Source organism: Macaca nemestrina, chromosome 6 (genome assembly GCF_043159975.1).
Source record: "Macaca nemestrina isolate mMacNem1 chromosome 6, mMacNem.hap1, whole genome shotgun sequence".
NCBI lineage: Eukaryota > Metazoa > Chordata > Mammalia > Primates > Cercopithecidae > Macaca > Macaca nemestrina.
In genome coordinates, this window is record NC_092130.1 from 74054350 (window position 1) to 74077980 (window position 23631).

The 23631-nt window shown below is 34.9% G+C and overlaps 1 pseudogene; it reads left to right on the top strand.

Annotated features, from left to right (window-relative positions):
* Window positions 1–240: 240 nt before the first annotated feature.
* Window positions 241–4896, top strand: LOC105471138 (protein RUFY3 pseudogene; annotated as a pseudogene).
* The last annotated feature ends 18735 nt before the right edge of the window (window positions 4897–23631 follow it).

Consider the following 23631-nt stretch of genomic DNA (forward strand, 5'->3'; position numbering starts at 1 on the left):
AAACAATCAACAGAATAAAGAGACAACCTACTAAATAGGGAAAATACTTGCAAACTATACATTTAATAAGGGGTTAATATACATAATATAGAAGGAACTGAAACAACTCAATAGCAAAAGAATAAATAACTCAATTAAAAACTGGACAAAGGACTTGAATAGGCATTTCTCAGAAGACAACATTCAAGTAGCAATCAGGTACATGAAAAATAATGTTCAACATCATTGATCATCAGGAAAATGCAAATCCAAACCACAGTGAGATATGACCAAGCACCTGTTAGAATGGCTATGATCAAAAGACAAGAGCTAAGTGTTAGCAAGGAAGTAAAGAAAAGGAAACATTTGCCCATTGTTGGTGGGAATGTACAGCCATTATGGAAACAGTATGGAGCTTTCTCAAAAAATTAAATATAGGACCATCACATGATCCAGCATTCCCACTATTGGGTATACATCCAAAGGAAATGAAATCAGTCTGTTGAAGCAATATTTGCACTGCTGTTTGTTTTAGTATTATTCACAATAACCAAGATATAGAGTCAACCTAAGTGTCTATCAACAGATTAATGAAAAAAGAAAATATTTATATGTATACACTGGAATACTATTCAGCTATCAAAAGAAGGACAGTCTGGATAAACCTAAAGGACATTATGCTAAGGGAAATAAGCCAGGCACAGAAAGACAAATACTGCATTATCTAATTCATATGTGGAATCTAAAAAAAGTTAATCTCACAGAAGTAGAGAACAGGAGAGTGATACCAGGGACTGGGTTGGTAGGGGTGGTTGTTGGGGAAATGTTGGCCAATGGATACAAAATTCCAGTGAGAGAAGAGAAAAAAGTTCAGAAGATCTATTGTACAACATAGTAATGTAGTTAATAATATAGTGTATTATTAAAAAATGCTTAGAGTGGACGTAAAGTGTTCCCACCACAAAAATGGTATCTATGTGAGGTAATGCATACATTAATTATATAGATTGAATCATTCCACAATGTATATTGATACTCCAAAATATCATGTTATACACAGTGAACAGACATTCTTTTGTCTGTCAATTAAAAAAAAATAATGTTCGCAACGTAAAATTGATTATGTAATAGCATTATAATCAGTTGAGAATAGCAACATATAATTATTTCATACACACATACACACTCCATGTGCACATTCAGGGAAAATTAAATTTGAAATTCAGATTCAATTTTCCTTGTATCATGGTTGCATCTCGAACTTCTGTATAGGTAAAGTTTAGTGAAAGACTTTTGTCCAGGAGTATTTGTGTGGTGGGAATGGGTAGGGGTGTGTGTGTTTGTGTATTTCTGCTTTTTGCAAAAGCAGAGTAGGCAGCTCACTTTAAAGCTGGGTTTTCCTAGGAAGTACACTGATTTTGATTAAATTTTATGTTTATTGAGCGGTGGCTGAGTTTGACAATCTCTCAAAACACCTTCATGCTTTTTCTAGTGTAAACAATATTAGCACAAAAAACACTTTTCTTAATCTCAGTAAAACGTAATCTTAGCAAGAACTCTGAAGGTTGGAAACTATACAATGTACTGAACTTGTCAGAAGCACTGGGGGAAAAAAGAAAAATCAACTATGTTAAAGAAAAACTGAGGTGTATTACATAAATATGCCTCTGTTTCTGTAGCTTGTGTGTGTGTGTGTGTGTGTGTGCGTGCGCGCGCGCCTGTATATGCTTTCTTTTTACATAGCATGCATATGGTCATTCCGTACCATCATTTTTTTCAGTAGATTATTGTTTTCAAACTATTAGCTTTTAATACCACAGCTGTCCTCAGCATCTGATAATCAAAGCTTCTATGATTCTCATCTTACTTCCTCAGCAAAATTTTCCTTTGTTACCAATAGTACCAGGATGTGCTATACCAGGTATGTCATAATATATGCCTAATTAGAATTATGTAAAATGCTGTAATGCCTATGTAGAGAAGAGTAATTTTCTGCCAAATATGATAACATAGATATAAAATATAAGTGGTGTGAAGACAGAAAATTGATGCATACATTTTTGGAAAAGACGTGAATAAGTATAATCATGCCCAGTCACTGAAACAACACTGGACTTCAGTTGCTAAAACTAGAAAAGAAAATAAATCCAAAGACCAAACTAAATTTTGTGTATGTGCTTTTTATATTGTACTTACTTTTTTGACAGAATCTGAATTTCTCCCTGCCCACCCTGTCCAACATAAGCATCATTTTTTTTTTCTTGGAAAAGCTACTTCTTTTCCCACTGTTTAACACCTTCATATTTAATATCCTTAAAAAATTGTTATAATTAATTCTGTCAGGAAATGTATACTGCATATTAATCCATCTCTCTCAAATATTTTTAGTAACCATGAAACTTAACCTTCTTTTCTACTAACTTACAAGTTCCCTTCCTCTTCTGAAATTCTGTAAGCATAAGGGTTTACAATACATCAAGCATTTAAAGATTTGGGAATGGTTAATTATTAAAAATTCCCTTTTGAATTGGATGGCACTCTTAGAGGCCAGGTGGAGGAATCCAAATGTTTTTCATCACTAAAATGAAAGTGGTAAGTACATTAATCATTGTTTTTGGTGAGATTTACTTATGTAAATCACAGTGTATGGCAACGCATTCAAAATCTGTTTAAAATACTGCTTTGAAAGCATTTCAATACATTTGTTTTTTAAAATTTGCCACTTTACATAAAAATTATTTGACAATTTTCAATGCTATCTCAATCTCATAAAGTGAGGAAGACACGCATATTCTTTGTTTTTTGAATTAAAAATAATACCTGAATAGTCTAAATTTTTTTGCATCAGATTAAAATGTAACTTGTCAACTTTCTTGCTAAATTAGTAGGACCTTGTTTTGTGAGGGTGGGCAAAGCAAGGCAAAAAAATAGTAAAAATATAATTCCCATTTTTAATAACACAGTGATGTATTGCAATTGCAGTAACATAACTATATATATATTTTTTCTTTTTCTGAAAGTGACCCAAATAGTTCCATTACCACTGTGAAAAAGTCATTCAACCATTGTGGTTAGAGAAGTTTACTTTAACAATTTCCATGCTTAAGGCCTCTCACTAAACCATAATTCTGTGGTGGTGACTTTTTGGTGTGTCTAATTGTCCACAAAATCATACTGAAAACTGGCATTTCATGTAATTTAGACCAAGTATTTAAAATAGAATAAGAAATATTTACAAAGCTGATTATTTCATAAAAATAGGGATCTCTCAAATGTCAAAGACATATACATGATATTAAATATAGGTTTATATATAGGATAATAAAAATTGTGGTTAAAAAGACAAAAAATAAAATACAATTCCCATAAAACATAATTGGAAATAAAATTTAATGTCATAGATTAATTTTTTAACCATCAGCTTTTATCAATTTATTGTTTAAGCATTTCCTAATGAAGGCAAACAGCAGTAGCAAAACTTTCTAAATTTTCCTAATATTCTAAAATATTAAATATTAATTACCATAGCGATAAAGTAATTATCCTGTATACACAGGGTGGTATCTAGGTTTTAGATGTGTGACATTAACAAAGAACTCTGGATTTTAAACCTATATGTTTTTTTCTGAGGTAGACAAAAAAAGGGATCCTCACTGCAAGCCTTTCTCAAAATTAGTGTAACCCTCAGAACAGCCTGAGTTTTATCTGGCCTCAGAGAATGTTTACAAAAACTGACGAAATTTCATCATTACGGCACTCAATGATTGAAGCCAACATATCCAATAAACCTCTATTGAACTTTGTGCTGAGGTTGTGAGCATGATGCAGAGATAATTTGGAGTGGGGCGGTAGTATTTTGTTTTGTCCATAATGAGTTTTTGGTTTAAAAAAAAAATTGTACGCATATAAAATAATGAGACTGATTTTCTTTTTCTTTTTCTTTTTTCTGGTCTCAGAAAGCTTATAAAACTGCTTATAGGTGAGGGCGAGAAGCGGCCGCCGCCGGCCTCCCGCGCCGGGCAGTCGGAGGCTGACTTGCCAGTGGCCGCCCCCTTCTTCCTGCTCTACCCAGGAGGTGGAGACGCTGGCTTCGGAGTGCGCCCGCCGCTGAGCAGCAGCGCTCCAGAGGGACCCTGCTGTCGCCGGCTCCCGGCTACCCTTGCTGCTGCTGAGCAGCGGCGCTGCGGCGGCAGCGGGAGCACCATCCTAATTATCTCGTGGCTAAGGAACACATGAACCTCATGAACACGGCCAAGCTGAGTATCAAGGGCTTGGTTGAATCAGCTCTGAACCTGGAGAGGACTCTTGACTCTGACTATGCACCTCTTCAGCAATTCTTTGTAGTGATGGAGCACTCTCTGAAACAGGGCTTGAAAACTTAAAAAAAAAAAAAAAAGAAAAAACTTTTCTTTGACAAAATAAAGCCTTCTGGGGGGATCTAGAACTGGTAGAAAAGCCTGTTCCAGGAGCCGCAGAGATAACAGCAAGTGTTAAAAATCTTCCAGGACTGAAGACGTCAGTAGGTAGAGGAAGAGCTTGGCTTTGTTTGGCATTAATGCAAAAGAAACTTTCAAATATATGAAAGCTTTGATCAGTAAGAAATAACTTCTCAGTGAATTCTACGAACCCAGTGCCCTTATGATGGAAGAAGAAGGAGCCATAATTGATGGCCTGTTGGTGGGTCTGAATGTCATTGATGCCAATTGCAGTGTGAAAGGGGAAGACTTAGACTCTCAGGTTGGAGTTATACATTTTTCAATGTATTTCAAGAACAGAAACGGCAGTAAAAGTAGTGAAGGAGACAGTCAGATTACTGCGATTCTGGACCAGAAGAACTTTGTACAAGAACTGAACAGGCATTTGAATGCTACTGTAAACAACCTTCAGGCAAAAGTAGATACAAAACAAAATAAATAAGACATAAAAGAGCTCCCTAGACCAAGCATAATTTCCAAATCGTTTACATGTATTTATTGTTTCTTAATTTAATATTATTTTAAAAATCAGACCTCTTCAAGGAGAACTACAAATCACTGCTCAGTGAAATAAAAGAGGACACAAACAAATGGAAGAACATACGATGCTCATGGATAGGAAGAATCAATATTGTGAAAATGGCCATATTGCCCAAGGTAATTTATAGATTCAATGCCATCCCCATTAAGCTACCAATGACTTTCTTCACAGAATTAGAAAAAACTGATTTAAAGTTCATATGGAACCAAAAAAGACCCCGCATTGCCAAGACAATCCTAAGTCAGAAGAACAAAGCTGGAGGCATGACGCTACCTGACTTCAAACTGTACTACAAGGCTACAGTAACCAAAACAGCATGGTACTGGTACCAAAACAGAGATATAGACCAATGGAACAGAACAGAGCCCTCAGAAGTAATACCACACATCTACAGCCATCTGATCTTTCACAAACCTGACAAAAACAAGAAAAGGGGAAAGGATTCCCTATTTAATAAATGGTGCTGGGAAAATTGACTAGCCGTAAGTGGAAAGCTGAAACTGGACCTTTTCCTTACTCCTTATATGAAAATTAATTCAAGATGGATTAGAGACTTAAATGTTAGATCTAAAACCATAAAAACCCTAGAAGAAAACCTAGGTAATACCATTCAGGACATAGGCATGGGCAAGGACTTCATGTCTAAAACACCAAAAGCAACGGCAACAAAAGCCAAAATTGACAAATGGGACCTAATTAAATTAAAGAGCTTCTGCACAGCAAAAGAAACTAAAGTCAGAGTGAACAGGCAACCTACAGAATGGGAGAAAATTTTTGCAATCTACTCATCTGACAAAGGGCTAATATCCAGAACCTACAAAGAACTCAATCAAATTTACAAGAAAAAAACAAACAACCCCATCAAAAAGTGGGCAAAGGATATGAACAGACACTTCTCAAAAGAAGGCATTCATACAGCCAACAGACACATGAAAAAATGTTCATCATCACTGGCCATCAGAGAAATGCAAATCAAAACCACAATGAGATACCATCTCACACCAGTTAGAATGGCGATCATTAAAAAGTCAGGAAACAACAGGTGCTGGAGAAGATGTGGAGAAATAGGAACACTTTTACACTGTTGGTGGGACTGTAAACTAGTTCAACCATGTGGAAAACAGTGTGGCGATTCCTCAAGGATCTAGAACTAGAAATACCATTTGACCCAGCCATCCCATTACTGGGTATATACCCAAAGGATTATAAGTCATGCTGCTATTAAGACACAGGCACACATATGTTTATTGTGGCACTATTCACAATAGCAAAGACTTGGAATCAACCCAAATGTCCATCAGTGACAGACTGGATTAAGAAAATGTGGCACATATACACCATGGAATACTACGCAGCCATAAAAAAGGATGAGTTTGTATCCTTTGTAGGGACATGGATCCAGCTGGAAATCATCATTCTCAGCAAACTATCGCAAGAACAGAAAACCAAATACCGCATGTTCTCACTCATAGGTGGGAATTGAACAATGAGATCACTTGGACACAGGAAGGGGAATATCACACACTGGGTCCTATTATGGGGAGGGGGGAGGGGGAAGGGATAGCATTACGAGATATACCTAATGTAAATGACGAGTTAATGGGTGCAGCACACCAACATGGCACACATATACATACGTAACAAACCTGCTCGTTGTGCACATGTACCCTAGAACTTAAAGTATAATAATAATAAAAAAATTTAAAAAGAGACTAATCATAAATCTCAAAAAAAAAAAATCACTACGATTCTTGTTTTCCAAGGATCTTCACTCTCACCAACAGTCTTATGACAGTTCTTGGGAATTAAACTGTGTGAATTTGAGAAGCGCGTTCTGTTGCCTGGGAATTCAAAGATACAACAATATACAGGTTATAGAAAGAGATTGTACATGGTCTTATAAACTCTGAATTTTTTTTTTCTCTTCCTGCTCCCTATAAGGTGTGCTAGCCCAAAGAGTATAGAACATTTTATTGATAGTATTTCTGTCCATAAATGTGAAATAAATAGATGATATATTAATATTCCATTATTATTATTACCTTTTAGTTTAAAAAATAGTAATTAGGATTACAGTCAGATGTGAAGAAATTCTTCCAAGGATAGGGGAAACATACGGATAACCAGGGCTGTGGTAGGTAGAATATAGCCACCAAAGATGTTCATGTCCTGCCCTATGAAACTTATGAGTATGTTACACTACATGGAAAAGGGAAATTAAGTTTTTGGATGAAACTAAAGTTGTCAATCACCAGAAAAAGTGATTATTCTGGATTATCTAGGCAGATCCAATCACAAGCATCCTTATCCTATTAAGGACTTTTTATCTACAAAAACTTATCCTATTAAGGATGCTTGTGATTGGATCTGCCTAGCTAATCCAGAAAATCACTTTTTCTGGTGACTGACAACTATAGTTTCATCCAAAAACTTAATTTCCTTTTGCCATGTGGTGCAACATCCAATCACAAGCATTCTTAAAATTGGAAATAGCGGCCAGGGGCGGTGTCTCACACCTGTAATCCAAGCACCTTGGGAGGCCGAGGCAGGTGGATCACCTGAGGTCAGGAGAGCAAGACCAGCCTGACCAACATAGTGAAACATCGTCTCTACTAAAAAATACAAAAATGAGCCGGGCATGGTGGAGGGCACCTATAATTCCAGCTACTTGGGAGGCTGAGGCAGGAGAATCACTTGAACCCAGGAGGTGAAGGTTGCAGTGAGCCGAGATCGTGCCATTGCACTCCAGCCTGGGTGACCGAACAAGACTTCATCTCGGAAAACAAACAAACAAACAAACAAAAAAAACAGTGCAAATAGGAGGTTGAAGAAGATCAGAGAAAGAGTTTTGAGAATAGAAGACAAAAGGAATGTTAGAGTGATGTGACGTGAGAAGGACTAGCCCAGCAGTTGTTGGCTTTGAAGATGGAGAAAGAACGCCAAGAGGCAAGGAAAACGGGTGGCCTGCTGAAGCTAGAAAAGTCAAGGAAAGGGATTCTCCTCTAGAGCATTCAGAAGGGAACACGGACCTGCCGACAACTTGATTTTAGCCGAGTGAGATATGTGCTGGATTGCTAACAGAACTATTATAAAATAATAACTTCATTTTGTTTTAAGCACCTTAATTTGTAGCAATTTGTTACATCAGCAATAGAAAACTAATACAACCACTATGAGCTATATTTTCCAAGAAGCAAAACAGGTATGCTGTTACAGTTAACTCCTCAAACTGCATGGGCATAGACTGGGCACCAGAACAAATGTTCAGCAATTTTGTACAAAGCTGGGTAAGGAATCTCAAACTTATTACAATTTATAAAATATAAAACATGCATCCACTAGCACATTGGTGTTGGAAAGCAAAAGAATACACTTCGCTGTGCACTGTAGGGGAACTGGCAGAACGAAGATTGGTCCCAACCAGAGCTCCTAATGCTGTCACTGAGGCCTGAAAAGCACCTGCTTACACATCATCTGCTTTAGTACCTCTGTCTCTGGTTATTGGGCAATGATTCAAATAGCACATTTTCTGCCAACCCAAAGAAGGTCTATTCCCATTCCCTGCAGATCGAGCTCTCAGAGCAGAAGGTCGTTGTGCACTAGCAATAACTTTGTAGTATTTTAATAAGGGATCCAAGGAAAAAGATTGAGCCATGAAATATGGCTTGAGATGCAATTAATTCTTGCTGTTGCAAAGGTAAATGAGGACTCAAGTCAAGGAGAAATTTAAATTCCCCCTTTGCTGTTACCTATAATTGTGTTCTCTCAGGACGCAAATCAACAGAGGAAAAGAGTTGATCCGAGTCAAATATGTTGGAAAACTGCTTCAGCTCAGTGCTGCCAAAGTTGGCATCAGATTGAGCTGTCTCTGGTACTCAATTGCCAAGAGCAGAAATGTAAGCCACAGAAAGAGGAACTTCACAGGGAGATCCTGAACTCTGTAAAAATTGTTCATTCATGAGTTGGCAAGAAGCAGATGAAAGAGACACAGTAAATAGAATGAAAGTCTTAGGTGGGAGTAAATATTGTAAAACTATTATTTTAATGAAGAAATTTATATATTTGTTCCCAAGGGGAATGTATACATACACACACACACACACATTTTTATATATATATAAAATATATATAAATATATATATAAATAAATAAATATAAATATATATATATATATATATATAATGAAAAGAAGAAAAAGATTAGGCTTATTCACATGCAATGTAAGAATCATTTCAAACAACAAGTATTAATTTTGCTACTAGAAGCCAGAGCATGACATAGTCATTGGATTGATTGGATCCTTACAAAATAGATCAGATTGTGTAGTCTGCCTTAGCTATTTTTTCTCTGCTCTTTTGCAATCAAACTAGTCATGCAGGGTAGTCTGACTGTTTCTGATAAAATGTCTGAGTAGAGTCTCTGTGAATCTGAATTTTTCCAGGTTCAAAACACCAGGGAAGCAAAAGTGACATTTATGTATTTTATAACTTATTTTCACCGTCTGTGATTATTTCAGATTGAATGGAGTTATGGAAATATGGGACCTTCTGACATCTCCTGACTGATGAACTATAGCTCTGATTTTTATGATGATTGATTTTATTTTTCAATTGTTTTGATTTCTGAACATTTAAACACCCATTTAGCATGAGATTGATAATGGTTATTTGTCATGTAGAAAATCTGACTTAGATTTATGGAATTGCTTGACATATTTCAGAACTACTTGTACATGTGAATTTCTATTATTTTGTTCATATATGAATTTGAAATGAAACAGGAATATCTGCTATTATATTAGCATGAGAAGGGCAAGTTCATACTATTGGCACCACCAATTCTTATGATAGAAAAATACTGTAATTTATTACATTATTCCGAGAAGAATGGAGAGATATATATATATGTATATATTATAATATGTATAATATGCCATTCTAGCAATATCACATTAGTGCAGGAATTACTGCTTTGAAGGGATAAAGTATTTTCATATCCTCAAATAAGTTTTCAAACAGTCACCACACGTAATAAAAAGAAAGAACAGCTCATTCTTGGCTCCAGCTGGCCAAGAGGCATTTATTATCAGTTACACTTACATATGTCAGTGTGAGTTCATCAAATCTAAAAGATTTTTCACCTCCACTTGATATAATCATAGAAATTTTGAGTTGGATATGACCTAAGACATAAACTTGCCTAACCACTCACCTAAAGTAGGAATTATCAATGTCAATATCTCTGATAAGTGGACATCAATCATATGTTTCAAATACTACAAGTGACAAGAAACTCAGTGCTGTTTGAGTCAGGTCATTTCTCTGTTGAACAGATCAATTTTCTAAGATATTCTCTGTTATGGTAAAGAATCTTCATCTCTTTAATATCTTCATATTGGTTCTGTAGCTAGCCTCTGTAGCTCTAAGACTATCATAGCTGCTACTATCTTTCTGTCTTCTTTATCTCAACATTCTGTTTACCTTTAATCCTATCTGCACCTTGAACATATTCTCTAGCAACCCTCAAGTAGATTGCTTACCACGTTTTGGATGCATGCTGATTGTTTAAAACACTCTTAAAACCTGACCTAAGAGCTTAATTGGGTTTTTCCAATGTAGACTTCAGGGCAAGTTATTTGCTTTCAATCTTTTTGAACACTATTATTTCATTGAAAACCATGATTTTTAATTATTATAAAAAGAGTCTTGCTTGATTAGACCTCAAAACAGACTTTATTTTATTTTATGTTATTCTTTCTAAAATATTATTCAACCAGAATTGCCCCTTCCAACTCCCCACCCCTAACACACACACATATTATTTTCAATTGTTTTTTTAAACACAAATGCAACTCTTCACATTTTCCCTGTTGATTATTGCTGGGACATATTATTGTACTTTTTAAATGTCTTACGCAATGCAGTGGTAAGCACAGGACAGTGTGAACCTAATCTTTTAAAGTTGGGCTTCTAGAGGTTCATTCAAGTCATCCATTTAAAGAAATAATAAAATTTGGCAAGAATGAGGTGAAAGACAGGTCTTTATGATATATTATGAAAAACCTCCTCCTAATTAACATTTCTCGGAAATGATATGACAGTCTTGATACTTGAGATAAAAATTTCCTGAAACAACACAAAATATCATTAAAATGTGTAGATATTTCCTCATTATGTATGTTCTCACTAAAACTTCAATTACTTTAATATATATTCGTTTCACCTAATTTAGTTTGAAGGGCATTTTATACCCTGTTAAAAATCAGTATTATGCTAGCTACTCTTACCATTTAAGGACAATCTACTGCATTACCTCCTAGCATTCTGGATAAGCATTGATTCATTCTCAACTCTAGGTTTCCTGCAACCAATATTTTTGGTTGGCAACATTATTTTTTATTCATCCTTCATGATGGATACTTTTTAATATTTGTAGTGTTTTCAAGTATTATCTTTTTGGAGACATACTGTTTTCATTTAAGGTGTCTCTTCAGAGTAAAAACTTACACATCTTTCAAAATAGGAAAGTTAAAATAAGTGAATAAATGACTCTCTTAAGCAATGCATTTTTTAGATTCATTCTTCTTTCTTGAGATATAATTATCTCACAATGTCTCATAAAGGATTTTCTTTTTTGATGACATTGAGAAGTATATTTCTAACTTTTCAGGTACAAATATTGGTCTTTAAGTTATCTCTTTCAACCATTGTCATCTAATTCTAAGTTGTCTACTTCTTGTAAGACTCCTAATTTCTTCTTTTCTGTGGACTTCAAGTAAATCCACAGTAGCACCTTCCATTGTTTCTTAGGGCTTCCATGAAATAAAATTTCAATAAATAAGAATTCATCAGATATCCCATTTGAAGACTTGTTTTTTCACAAATGCTTCCATTATAACCCATTAGTTATTCCATCATTGCCAACTCTGCAGCCTATTTCAGAAGTTCATAAACACTACTTACCATTTCATTTAATGAGTTAATATCTACATAGTTTATACTGATGTTACTTACCATGTTTTGTTAATTTGCAAACACTACCCTGGGTTTATACACTACATTTTCTGGATATATATTTAGGTGGATATATATTTATATCTGAATATATATTTAGATAACTATTTCTCTTGTCCAATCATTCGATTAAGTCTGTTTGTGATTAATAATACACACACTTTCTTGGAAATAATGCGATCAAGAGACCAATTTGACTATGTAGGAGAAACAATAATATCAATTAATAGTACAAATGAATAGGCAGGAGGACAAGGAGCACAAGATAGATCAATAACTTCACAGTGATTCTTGGGTTTAGCATTTTCAAGTGATGGAGAGCCTTCTTATTCTAGATAAATTTTTCCTTCAGGATCGTATCTTCTCTCTTTTAAAAGTAAAATTAGACAGAAAAAAAAAGAGAGTACACACTTAATATCTGACCATGGCTAAACTTTGGAAAAGACTGAGATGCAAATATTACCACTTCCTTTCATGAGCTCTAAAGTATACCTAGGCACACATACAAATAAGAAAGCAAGGCAGTGTAACTGTAGTAGAATCTGTGTGTTATAAGCACAGTGTTATTAGAGTTCTGAGGAAGCAATATCATATTTGGGTGTTATAAGCAAGGGCTTTTTTGTGCAGATGCTATGGGCCAAATTGTATTCCCCCCAAAAATTCACACGTTGAAGCCCTAACCACCTTGGAGATGGGGACTTTAAGAAGGTAATTAAAGTTAAATAAAGTCATAGTGTGGGGCCCTAATCCCATAGGGCTTGTGTTCTTATAGGGGGAGAAAAAAACCTTCCTTATAATGATAATACTGTGACAAGATTTTTCTTCTCCTTAATTATATTGTACATATGATGAATGTAATGGAATAATATATCTGTTAATGAAAAATCTATAGATGATGAGCAGGGAATTTTCCAGTGGCTGTACCTGTTACTGTTAAAAATGCAATGTGGCAATATGCATGGCAACAACTCAACATTTTTTTGAGCCCATGGAGATCTTCCATCACCAGATATTAGAGGAGATAGAACTGATGTGCAGCACAGTCCCCACTCCCTGCATCTCCTACTACTGCTGACTCGATGTACTGCATATGAACATGACACGGTTTGTGGCAGCACACCTGCCTACCACACCTGCCAAGTGGAGCCCTAGTCTTCATTCGAATGAAAGTAATCATTAAACACTTTTATTTAGAAACCATTTATGGTTTTCATATTTATAATGTAACATACATGTAAAACTCATGTGTTCACTATAATATATACAAGTCAGAACTGAGCTGCTAATAAAATGGCATGGAAGAACAGAGTGTTGCACAAGCATGCCTAGACTCTGAAAAATACTTTTTATATGCTATCATATTTTAATCCATACAATAATAATATCAGGCAGAAACCAGGCTTGTCTCTGGTTTATAAACAAAGCTACCAATGCAAAGAATGAGTCAGTGACTTGTTCAAAGTCTCGGAGGCAAGTCTTACATTTAGGAAGATCTTAAGTCCATGGGCTCAATCATCATGCTAGAATGATTTGGATAGGGGACATATGTTAAAATGACAAATGTGTAAAATATATTTAAAGATACTCCAGTTTTCTGTAGAAGTTTTCTGGTTCCTGCTGTCTGACAAATCTCAGCTTCTAGTAGTTTAGGTTAACGAGTAGGCTGTGTATTAGTGCTTTCTTTCAGTTAAGACAGTGAATGAAGACTAAAGGAGTGAGCAATAATCATGATGAAACATAATAAGGACTTTGGGGAAAAGCGACCTGAGTCACTTGGTTCAACTCAACCAATTGAACCCGTATGTGCCCTATGCTCAGGTTTGCAGGATAACTTTGTTTTCTCTGTGCCACGTAAAGATGCCATAGACCAAATACACCCTTTAAAGACAGATCTTACCAAGAACTCAAAAACAAAGCACATACTATAAACAAAACAAAATAAAACAAAACAAAACCCTGGACTAAAGAGAAAAAGTTACTCAGGAAATTATTATTATTATTATTTTATGTTGGATAACTTCTGTTGTGGTTTTAGAATAAAGCATTGAATATAAAAAGTGAAAATGGGATTTAACCTCTATTTATTTCCTCCTGAAGAAAAGAATTACAAAATTGAAAAAATGAACTTTTTTTTTTGGAGATAGAGTGTCACTCTGTCACCATGCTAGAGTGGATTGGCGCGATCTCGGCTCACTGCAACTCCTGCCTCCCGGGTTCAAGCCATTCTCCTGCCTCAGCCTCCTGAGTAGCTGAGATTACAGGCACGTGCCACCACACCCAGCTAATTTTTGTATTTTTAGTAGAGACGGGGTTTCACCATGTTGACCAGGATGGTCTAGATTTCTGACATCATGATCTACCTGTCTTGGCCTCCCAAAGTGCTGGGATTACAGGCATGAGCCACCGTACCCGGTCAAAATGAACATTTGTAAGAGAATTGAAGGAAGTGAATAGTAGAAATTCATTAAAATAAAACAACATTATACAGCAGTCTTACATTGGGTGAGATAGAAAAACATCTTTGTAATAAAATAAAAGAAGAATAGAAACCTAAATCAAGACAATAGATGAAGTAACAAATCATTACAAAGGTCATATTTCAGTTTTGGCTTTATGAGGAATAAAATGCCTGAGTCACAGGAAAGTAGATGATCCTCCAAAATCTCAGACTTTTTGAGAAAAAACTGTTTAAAAGAAGAAAAAAAAGCTATTGCTACTAGAATGCTCAGCAACATGGAAGGATGCTTGTTTGCTTTTATATCAATGACAACAGGCCTCTTGACAAGAGACACAAACAAATTATGAAGCCTGGAAACTGTACTCCTTACATGAAAGCTTGAGTTACTCTACACATTTCTACTCTACTCTGCCTCAAGCTGTTACTCATTTCCTAGCTCTCCTTTGGTCTTTCTTTCTTCCTCCTTCATTTAATCCCTTTCTCTCCTTTTCTTCATCAATATTATTTTAAGCTCCTGCTATAGGCACTTCCAAGTCTTGAAAAAAACGTAGATAGAGTGAACTCCCTAAAAAGTCTCATGTGGTGGTTATAACCGAAAAGTTAAAAAAAAAATAGAGATCACTCATTTATGGAGAACCTAATGTGCATGTCTCATTTTATTTCATAATCACAATATGAGATTGGTTCTGTATAATATATGAAGAAACGGGGACTCCTAGTTTTTAGAAAGTTGTCAAAAGATTGAGAGATATGTAAGCAAATATCTTTGATGCTCCCCGAAATTACGGCAACAAGCTTAATAGCATGCAGGTATTATTACTGAGGTGTAGAAGAAAGAAACCCAGTGAATTTTAGATATGTTTGTTGGGAATAAGGTAGGATTGAGAAGTCACAAAATGCTTGGTAGAGAAGATGATGTGAACTTGGTTTGAAGAATAGTGTATTAAATTGATGGATAATATGGAGAGATTTGGGCACACAAGCAGTATTTGAAAAGACGAAGTAATATGGGAAAACAGGATATTTGGCGGACTACAATTTATGAAGTATAACTGCATTACAAGATACATGGTAAGAAAGGCAGTAAGAGAATTTGAGTGGAAATCATGAACAAAATGAAGAAAGGTCTATTAAAATATGGTACTAAATTTAAGCTTTATCCTAAAGAAAGTGATAATCCACATATAGATTTTTAGCAGAATAATTGCACGATTAGGTTGCATTTCTAAAATTTACTCACAAATAATGAGGAAGGAAGCAGAATAGCTTAGGAGAGAAACGACAGGAACTCAACCAGTGATGGTGTAGACAATAGCAGCACTTTGAGAGATATTTTTGCAGCAACTAAGTTTGTGTCTAGCACATCCTCTTTTACAATACTGGACAGACATATGCAACTTATAAAACCTTGGTGCTTGATGATTTTTCTTTACATTGTGTTGTTCTAAGTTTTTTTTTGGTTTGGTTTTGTTTGTTTAATGACAAATGCAACTTACAAAATCTTGGTGCTTGGTGATTCATCTCTACATTGTGTTGTTTTTAGTTAGTTTGTTTGTTTGTTTTAATGAGTAAAAAGGAATAGTTAGTAACAGTAGTATATATGAAAGCAACGCATTGGTTTTAGAATAGCATACATACATTTTCAAGTTTGTATGCCATTCTACCAGTAATGCAAAGATTAACTACCTCACCTGAATGTATAAATGATTGCATAGGTGCCACACTTCCACTTATATTCAACATACATCTGCATGAATCATAATCTTCATACTGCACAGACAAAAACATTCCACCAAGTAGATTTGAATGACATTAATTATATATTCTATGCACAATAACTCTGTTTACAAATCAGTTTTTTCAATATTAATCTTATATTAAATATTGAAAACACGAAGCTAAAAATAGTTATAATTCACTTACTATGCTCTTGCTGTTAGGAAAATTTGATGAAATTTAATTGGTTTAACATGTTTAAAATATATCTCACATTCAGGCCAGGCTTGGTGGCTCATGCCTGTAATTCCAGCACTTTGGAAGTCTGAGGTGGGTGGATCACCTGACGTCAGGAGTTCGAGACCAGCCTGGCCAACATGGTGAAACCCCATCTCTACTAAAAATACAAAAAATTAGCAGGGTGTGGTGGTGGATGCCTGTAATCCCAGCTACTTGAGAGGCTGAGGCAGAAGAATCGCTTGAACCTGGGAAGTGAAGGTTGAAGTGAACTGAGGTTGCATCATTGCACTCCAGCATGGGCAACAAGAGCAAGACTCCATCTCAAAAAAAAAAAAAAAAAGATATATCTCACAAACACTACTCCTAATTTCTATTTTGGTTGTATGGAGGTCTTCAGTTATTAAAATAGTTATATTCATGAATACCAAGTTTATCAGCAGTTCCACGAAGTGTTTTAACCCCTGAAAAGGATCTTGGTGAAAGTCTCGTAGTGATTATATCATTATATCAATATGCTCGCCTGCATCGCAGAGTGAACTAGAGACTTGTAGTTGCTTCTGTTTAAGAAGACATTTTATACTATTCAATTTTCTCATTGGTATTAGAGTTTTCTAAATCCAAAGCATCATTTTTTGTATGTTCTTCTATTTTTGAATGTTGTTTCCACTAATTTCCCCCATATTCTTTTTTTTTATTATGTTTCATATATGATCTTTCAAGCAAGGGCATATGTTCCTCTAAGTATTTTATTCTTTGATCTGCCATATAAAATTTATTTTCTCATGTTTTTTCCCTATGCTATTAATATACTCAAAATGATATATCAGTTCTTTGAACATTTGAATTATTATATTTTCGTTTGACGTACACTTTTAATTTTAAGTCATCATATTTTATTTCAATATAATTGCATCACTTGCTTTTTACCATTTTGGAATACAGTACAAAAATTCCTGGCTATTTCAATTTTATCTATACTTCAGGCTAAGAGTTTTCATAATATAGTACATTTCTCTTCCTTTAAAACAAACAGCCAAACCTATAAAATAGACCTTATTCATGTTCTCCAACACTAGGGTTATTGCAGTTTTATATTCTAAGTTTTTGAAAAAAACTAAGAAATACTGAGCCCAGATATAAAGGTCATGTAGCACCGTGTACACAGATACTCAATAACTTTGTGTTTCTTGAGTTAAACAGTTACAAAGGCAAAGGGAGAGAGGAATTGTGACTGAACTCTCAAAAGCATGAGCAGTAGGATAGACAAACGTGCAGCTTTTCCTCCTTTCCTCTTCTGCCTATGAATAAACTTAGTGAGACAGAAAAATAACCATGCACTTCATCATGCTAATCAATATGAATTTTTGTTGAAAGTTTATTATGTGCAGAGCACTGTTCCAGATCCTTGGGGATGTAAAGAGCTGCAAAACACAGATCCTGCTTTTAAATGTCTTTAATTTAGATGAAGAGTTAAAACTTATATGATATATAAAACACATTTTTTGGATTCAGAAAAGAATGAGGAAGAATATTTAACTTACTATAAAAATGGATTGATTAGAAGTTAAACTTTCTGAGGAGTTCACATGATGTTTTCACTTTTCTTTGCTCTGTCCTGTTTCCTAGTCTTCTTTAGGAAAATATTTCAAGCTTAGTCATGCTCAGAGTGTGCTATAAGATTGTAATGTAGGGTAGGGGAATTCCCCTAAATACCCACACCCAAGTATAGCATGATATTTTAAAATAAACTTACAGTAGCTCATTCCCTCTGATCAGCAGGAGTAGTTTAATGGAGATAAATAAATTATACAAATTTTATAATTACATTAAGCCAGTTGTGTTTCTATGAACATACAGCATGAACTAACATTGTCTATCTCCATATAAATATAGTAGAATAAATGCAAATGAGCTATAAGCCAAACTAAATTCAAATTACATCTTGATAAACGTTATAAAATATTTTAAAGAGGGCTTAATGAAAACATGAAGTTATTCCTAGTATGAAGAATTTATAACCTATTCCTAGTATGAAGAATTTACATGAAGGCAGTGTAAAAACTCACAAAGGAGACTATTAAAAGTATTGTTTATATAAGAATTGGAAAATATAATATCAAAAGCTAACTTGGAAAGTATATGTGTTCTTCACATATCACCTATTTACAATCGGTAAAGGAAGTGAATATGTTTTAGTATTAAGTGAAAGGATGAGGACACTCATCCTTACTACAGATAGTAAGATCTAATTTTTAGGCTTATTTTTCTTTCTGTAGTTACCTAATTACTTATATCTGTCATGTAACTATCTATCCATTGATATATCTGCATGTAAGGTATGGTTTTATAGTAAATCCTAGAGAGTTAGAACTTTGCGTAGTACTTAGTTTTTCTTTCTTTTTTCTGTGTTTTCTGAACATTCTGCAAACTCTAGATATTGGTATTTCTATAATGATCCGAAGAGGAGTTTCAGGTTAGGTGATAAATTTCTACAGCATCTCTAGAAAGCTATTGGTGCTGAAATATTTTAAAACACTTAAAATCATTCAGTGTTCTGTGAGCTTTTTATTTACTTTCATAAATCTGTCCTCAGGAACAAGTCAGAGACATAATCAAAGGTTATTTGCACAAGTAAATTAATATCAGCAGTGCTTACAAACCTTTGGAAAAAATCTAATTGTAAACGATTGGAACATTTTTAAATTTTGTTTGAACTAATCATGAGATGGAATATTATGCAACCAGGTAAATCATATTGAGACTTAATACTTAATGACTTGGGTGCATGTTCATAATATAATATTCAGAATAAATGAACATGAACACTATGTGCAATATAAAAATGAACACTCTATTTAGTATAGATCAATAGTCGCTCATTTGCAGACACACGTTTCAGTTCACACAGGTTTTATATGTTCATGAAACCATATCAGAGGAAAATATATTAGTATAGGAGTGCTCCAGTAGGATTTTGATTTTTTTGGTTCTATTTCTTATTTTTAAAATTTTACAGTGAAATTTTATTGTTATTATACTCAAATAAAAAGATAAATGTGACAGGAATTTGGGCTGGGTATCAGTCTCTGTATTAGGTTGTATAGTAATATGTTTGAGAAAAATGGTAGGGTATTTTCTTACTGAGCCTAACATGTAATTATGTAAGAAAGACAGAAGAAAATGGAAAACAAAAAAAATGTAGTTAGCTCCCTGTGGGTGTGTGAATTTCTTAACTACCAGAATACACACACTAAACAGTCTTCTGTGGTTGAAAGATAGATTCATAATTTAGGAATGAGGATATTGTAAGCTACTCAGAAGTCATTTGACTCCCAGCAGGGCTGAATGAGCACTGATATTGTATTGTCTTGCGGCTGAAAGACTAGCCTGAAGGAAGTTACCCTGAGTCATTTCCATGTGCTGGGTTTATGTTGGGGCCTACTGGAGAGTTTTTCTGTAAGTACCCTCATGAGTCTTGATTGCCAGCAGGCTCCCTGGGCTCATGCAAGTTCCTAGATGCCAGATTCACAGATTAGACACAGAGGCTACATATCGACTTTTGACGAGCATTTCACTAACTATGCTATTTCAACCTTGTGTAACTACCAAGGGGTTTGAGATAAAAAGAAAAATAAGTCTTTCTGTTTCCCTAAACTGCTGAAACAACTTAGGCTGTTGTATTCTTAAATAATTTCCAAGGTTTTATAGCTTAATGTTGAAATTTAAGAAAAGCAAATGGACAGGAAAAGACAGAAAGCAAGGATGACTGTATTTTTCCACTTGTTTCAAGTAACAAAACAGATTCAATCTGGTTACAACAGCATTGTACGTTTGAGTAAGAAATGACCATATATTTGAAATAGTTTTTGACTTAAATCCTAAAAAAAGAGACAAATCCAGTTTTTAAAATTTCCTAGCTTTATGACTTTTTTAAGTTATTGAACCCCTCAATTTCAGTTTCCTTTTCTGTAAATAAATCTAATAAAATCTAATTTATAGGTTAGAGTGGGCTTCAAGTAAGATTATTATTTTAGAAGTACATAGCAAAGCATCAAATAAATATAACATGATTAGTTGTTCACCGCTTTTTTTTTTCTTTTTACTTAAGACCTGTGGTCAGTGGAGAGTATGGAACTTAGTGTCAACAGTACATGTGTCCTGTCCCTAGATCAGTCACTTATTAACTGGATATTTTTAAACCTGAGCTTAAATTTAGTTTTCTACGAGGTGGAATAATGTTATCTATATAAACCACAGAATGCTTAAAGATAATGAAAAGAATATGGGGGATTGTGTTGTATTTTATCATTTAATTTGCATACAATCATCACTGCCATCTCTAAAAAGTATGTGTTATCAGAGATGATACATAAATTTCACAAGGTCCCACAAGTGGTAAGAGTTACGGTAAAAGGCAGTATTCAACTCTAAGTTTTTTCTGAATTAAAAGTCTCTTCCCATTCTTTCATACTAACACCTTATGGTTGAGGTACCTAGAAGCTCCCCACAACCCCTTAGATTATGGTTCTAGATAGCTTCATTGCTTTGGGTCAGGGTCTTTATCAGTAAAATAATAAGCTGTTTTAAATCAGTTCTTTATAATCTAGATTTGTTTGGGGATTATAGGTTTCTCAACTCTTTTCAGGAGGAACTTTGAGGGAAATTGAGGCAAACTGGAAGGTTCTACCTTTTTTGTTACTTCAAAAAGAGCAGCTTTTCTCTCATTTCCTTTATTTTCTTATTTATATGCATAAGATTTCATTTGTACAGAAGAATCCATCATTAATAAATAAGCTTGAGAACTACTAGACTAGACGTTCTCAAAAGACCTCTTCATTCTCAAGTAAATATATTAAAGAGTCATGAATTAGTCAGGTCAGAAAAAAACAACAGATCAGTAAGCAACGAATTTTGAACCATGGAAATATTTACCTGACACATGTGCTCAACAGGAGTGGATGGAAGTCTCAAATTTTATGACAATTGTTTATACTGCTATGTAAATGCTTAGACTGAAAAAACTAAAATGCAGAAGATTAATTAGCGATGTGAGTAGGCCTAAGAGAGTAGTAGGCAGCTTATTAAGTAAGTGTATTAGTAAACATATTAACAGCAAGGAGGAAGGTTGAAATCAACAAATTAAAAAGCAGATGTCCCAGGAGCACCTACAAACCAAGAGAAGTAGGATGAAGCATTAAGAAGGGTAATCAAACACTCAACAAAATCGCTGATAAAACCAGTCTTTATGCTTCATGTACAGATGACTGATACAACCAGAAGGAGCAGGAATGCATCTCTAGGGACCCTAAGGTTTAGAGCTAGAATTTTGAAGGCTGCAATCAAATGTTTTTATCGCATATTCTGATTTATTCACCCATTCACTCAGTAATTCACTGTACATATATTTACTAAAGATGGCATAGGAATTAAATAACAGATAAAAGATATAGTATTAAATAGTCAAATCGACTGGGACTATTATTTACAATGTCAAAATAATCAGTTCTCAGTAAATGACAGAATTCATCTAAAATATATGAAAGATAATGTCTGGGAAAAGATCCATTAATGTGGTAAAAAAATTTTTTTAAAGGACATGAGTGTGTGTGTGTGTGTGTGTGTGTGTGAGAGAGAGAGAGAGAGAGAGAGAGAATGAGAGTGAGAGAGCTTGAGGGAGATTGCTTAGAAAATCAATAAAACCAGATGCCCTGAAGAAGAACCTGTGTTATTCTCGGATGCTGTCCATCTTCATTACAGTCACCATAGGCACATTCTCTACCCTGGATTGCTAGAATTGCCCTTCTAACGGGTCTCTATGCTTCCACTCAACCCTTGAATGCTCATTTTATGCAGAGCAAGCAGAATACTCTTTAAAAACAAAACACACACAAGAAATTCACTAATTGTAATGAAAGCCACTAAATTTTACACTTAGAAATAGTTAAAATGGGCAGGGCGTGGTGGCTCACACTGTAATCCCACCACTTTGGGAGCCCAAGCCGGGCAGATCGCTTGAGGTCAGGAGTTCGAGAACAGCCTGGCCAACATGGTGAAACCTCGTCTCTCCTAAATATACAAAAATTAGCTGGGTGTGGTGGCTCATGCCTGTAATCTCAGCTACTTCAGAGGCTGAGGCAGGGATTCTCCTTAAGAGAAGTGATTCTGCTTGAACTCAGGAGTCAGAGGTTGCAGTGAGACCCGAGATCATGCCGCTACACTCCATCCCGCCAGCCTGGGCGACAGAGGGAGACTCCATCTCAAAATAAATAAATAAATAAATAAATAAATAAATAAATAATAAATAAGTGGTTAAAATGTCCCAAATGCCCATCAAGAAATGATAGATTAAAAAAGGTATATACGAACACTTAAATATTATTCAAGCTTAAAAGGAAGAAATTTTGATATATAATAACACAGATGAATCTTGAGGACGTTATGTGAAATAAGTCAGTCACAAAAAGACAAATAGTGTGTGATTACACTTACATGAGGTTTCTGGAGTAGTCAAATTCGTGTAGACAGAACGTATATCAGGTGCTGGTGGGAGAAGAAAAGAGACAGTTGCTTACTGGGTAGTAATGACTACAGAGTTTCTGTTGTGCAAGACGGAAGAAGTTCTGGAGATGGATGGTGGTGATTGCACAACAATGTGAAAGTACTTAACGCTATTCAACTTTCACTAAAAATGGCTAAAATGGTATATTTTATATTATGCTATTTTACCATAATTTTAATAAAAATTTTAGTGATTAAAACAAAGCAAAACAGATTACATACTGTAAGCCTCCCATTATATACTAGCCACAACTGTGCTACAGATATCCTCCTTGTACAAGTCCTGCTCTCCAACATAATCTCATGCCACTCTCCTCCCAAAACATCAGGACTTGCCTACAGGTTTTTGTCCATTACTGACATCTCAAGTCAATCTGGCCTTAAGGAGTTTGTACCAGCTATTCCAGTTGAGACAAATATTCCTTCCTACAGTCTTTCTACAGTAAAGGGTAAGAATGGGTAGCCCCATTATATGTAAACAAAGTTTGCATATAATTCTTTACTAACCACACAATATGAACTAGCTACTCAGACATTTCCTATTCATTACCCTATTAACTTTCTGCTATATATGTGAGTTTAGAAAGTTTGTATCTCTTATTCATTCATGGTATTTTCCATGACTAGATGTTACCCGGTACACAGTAGGTG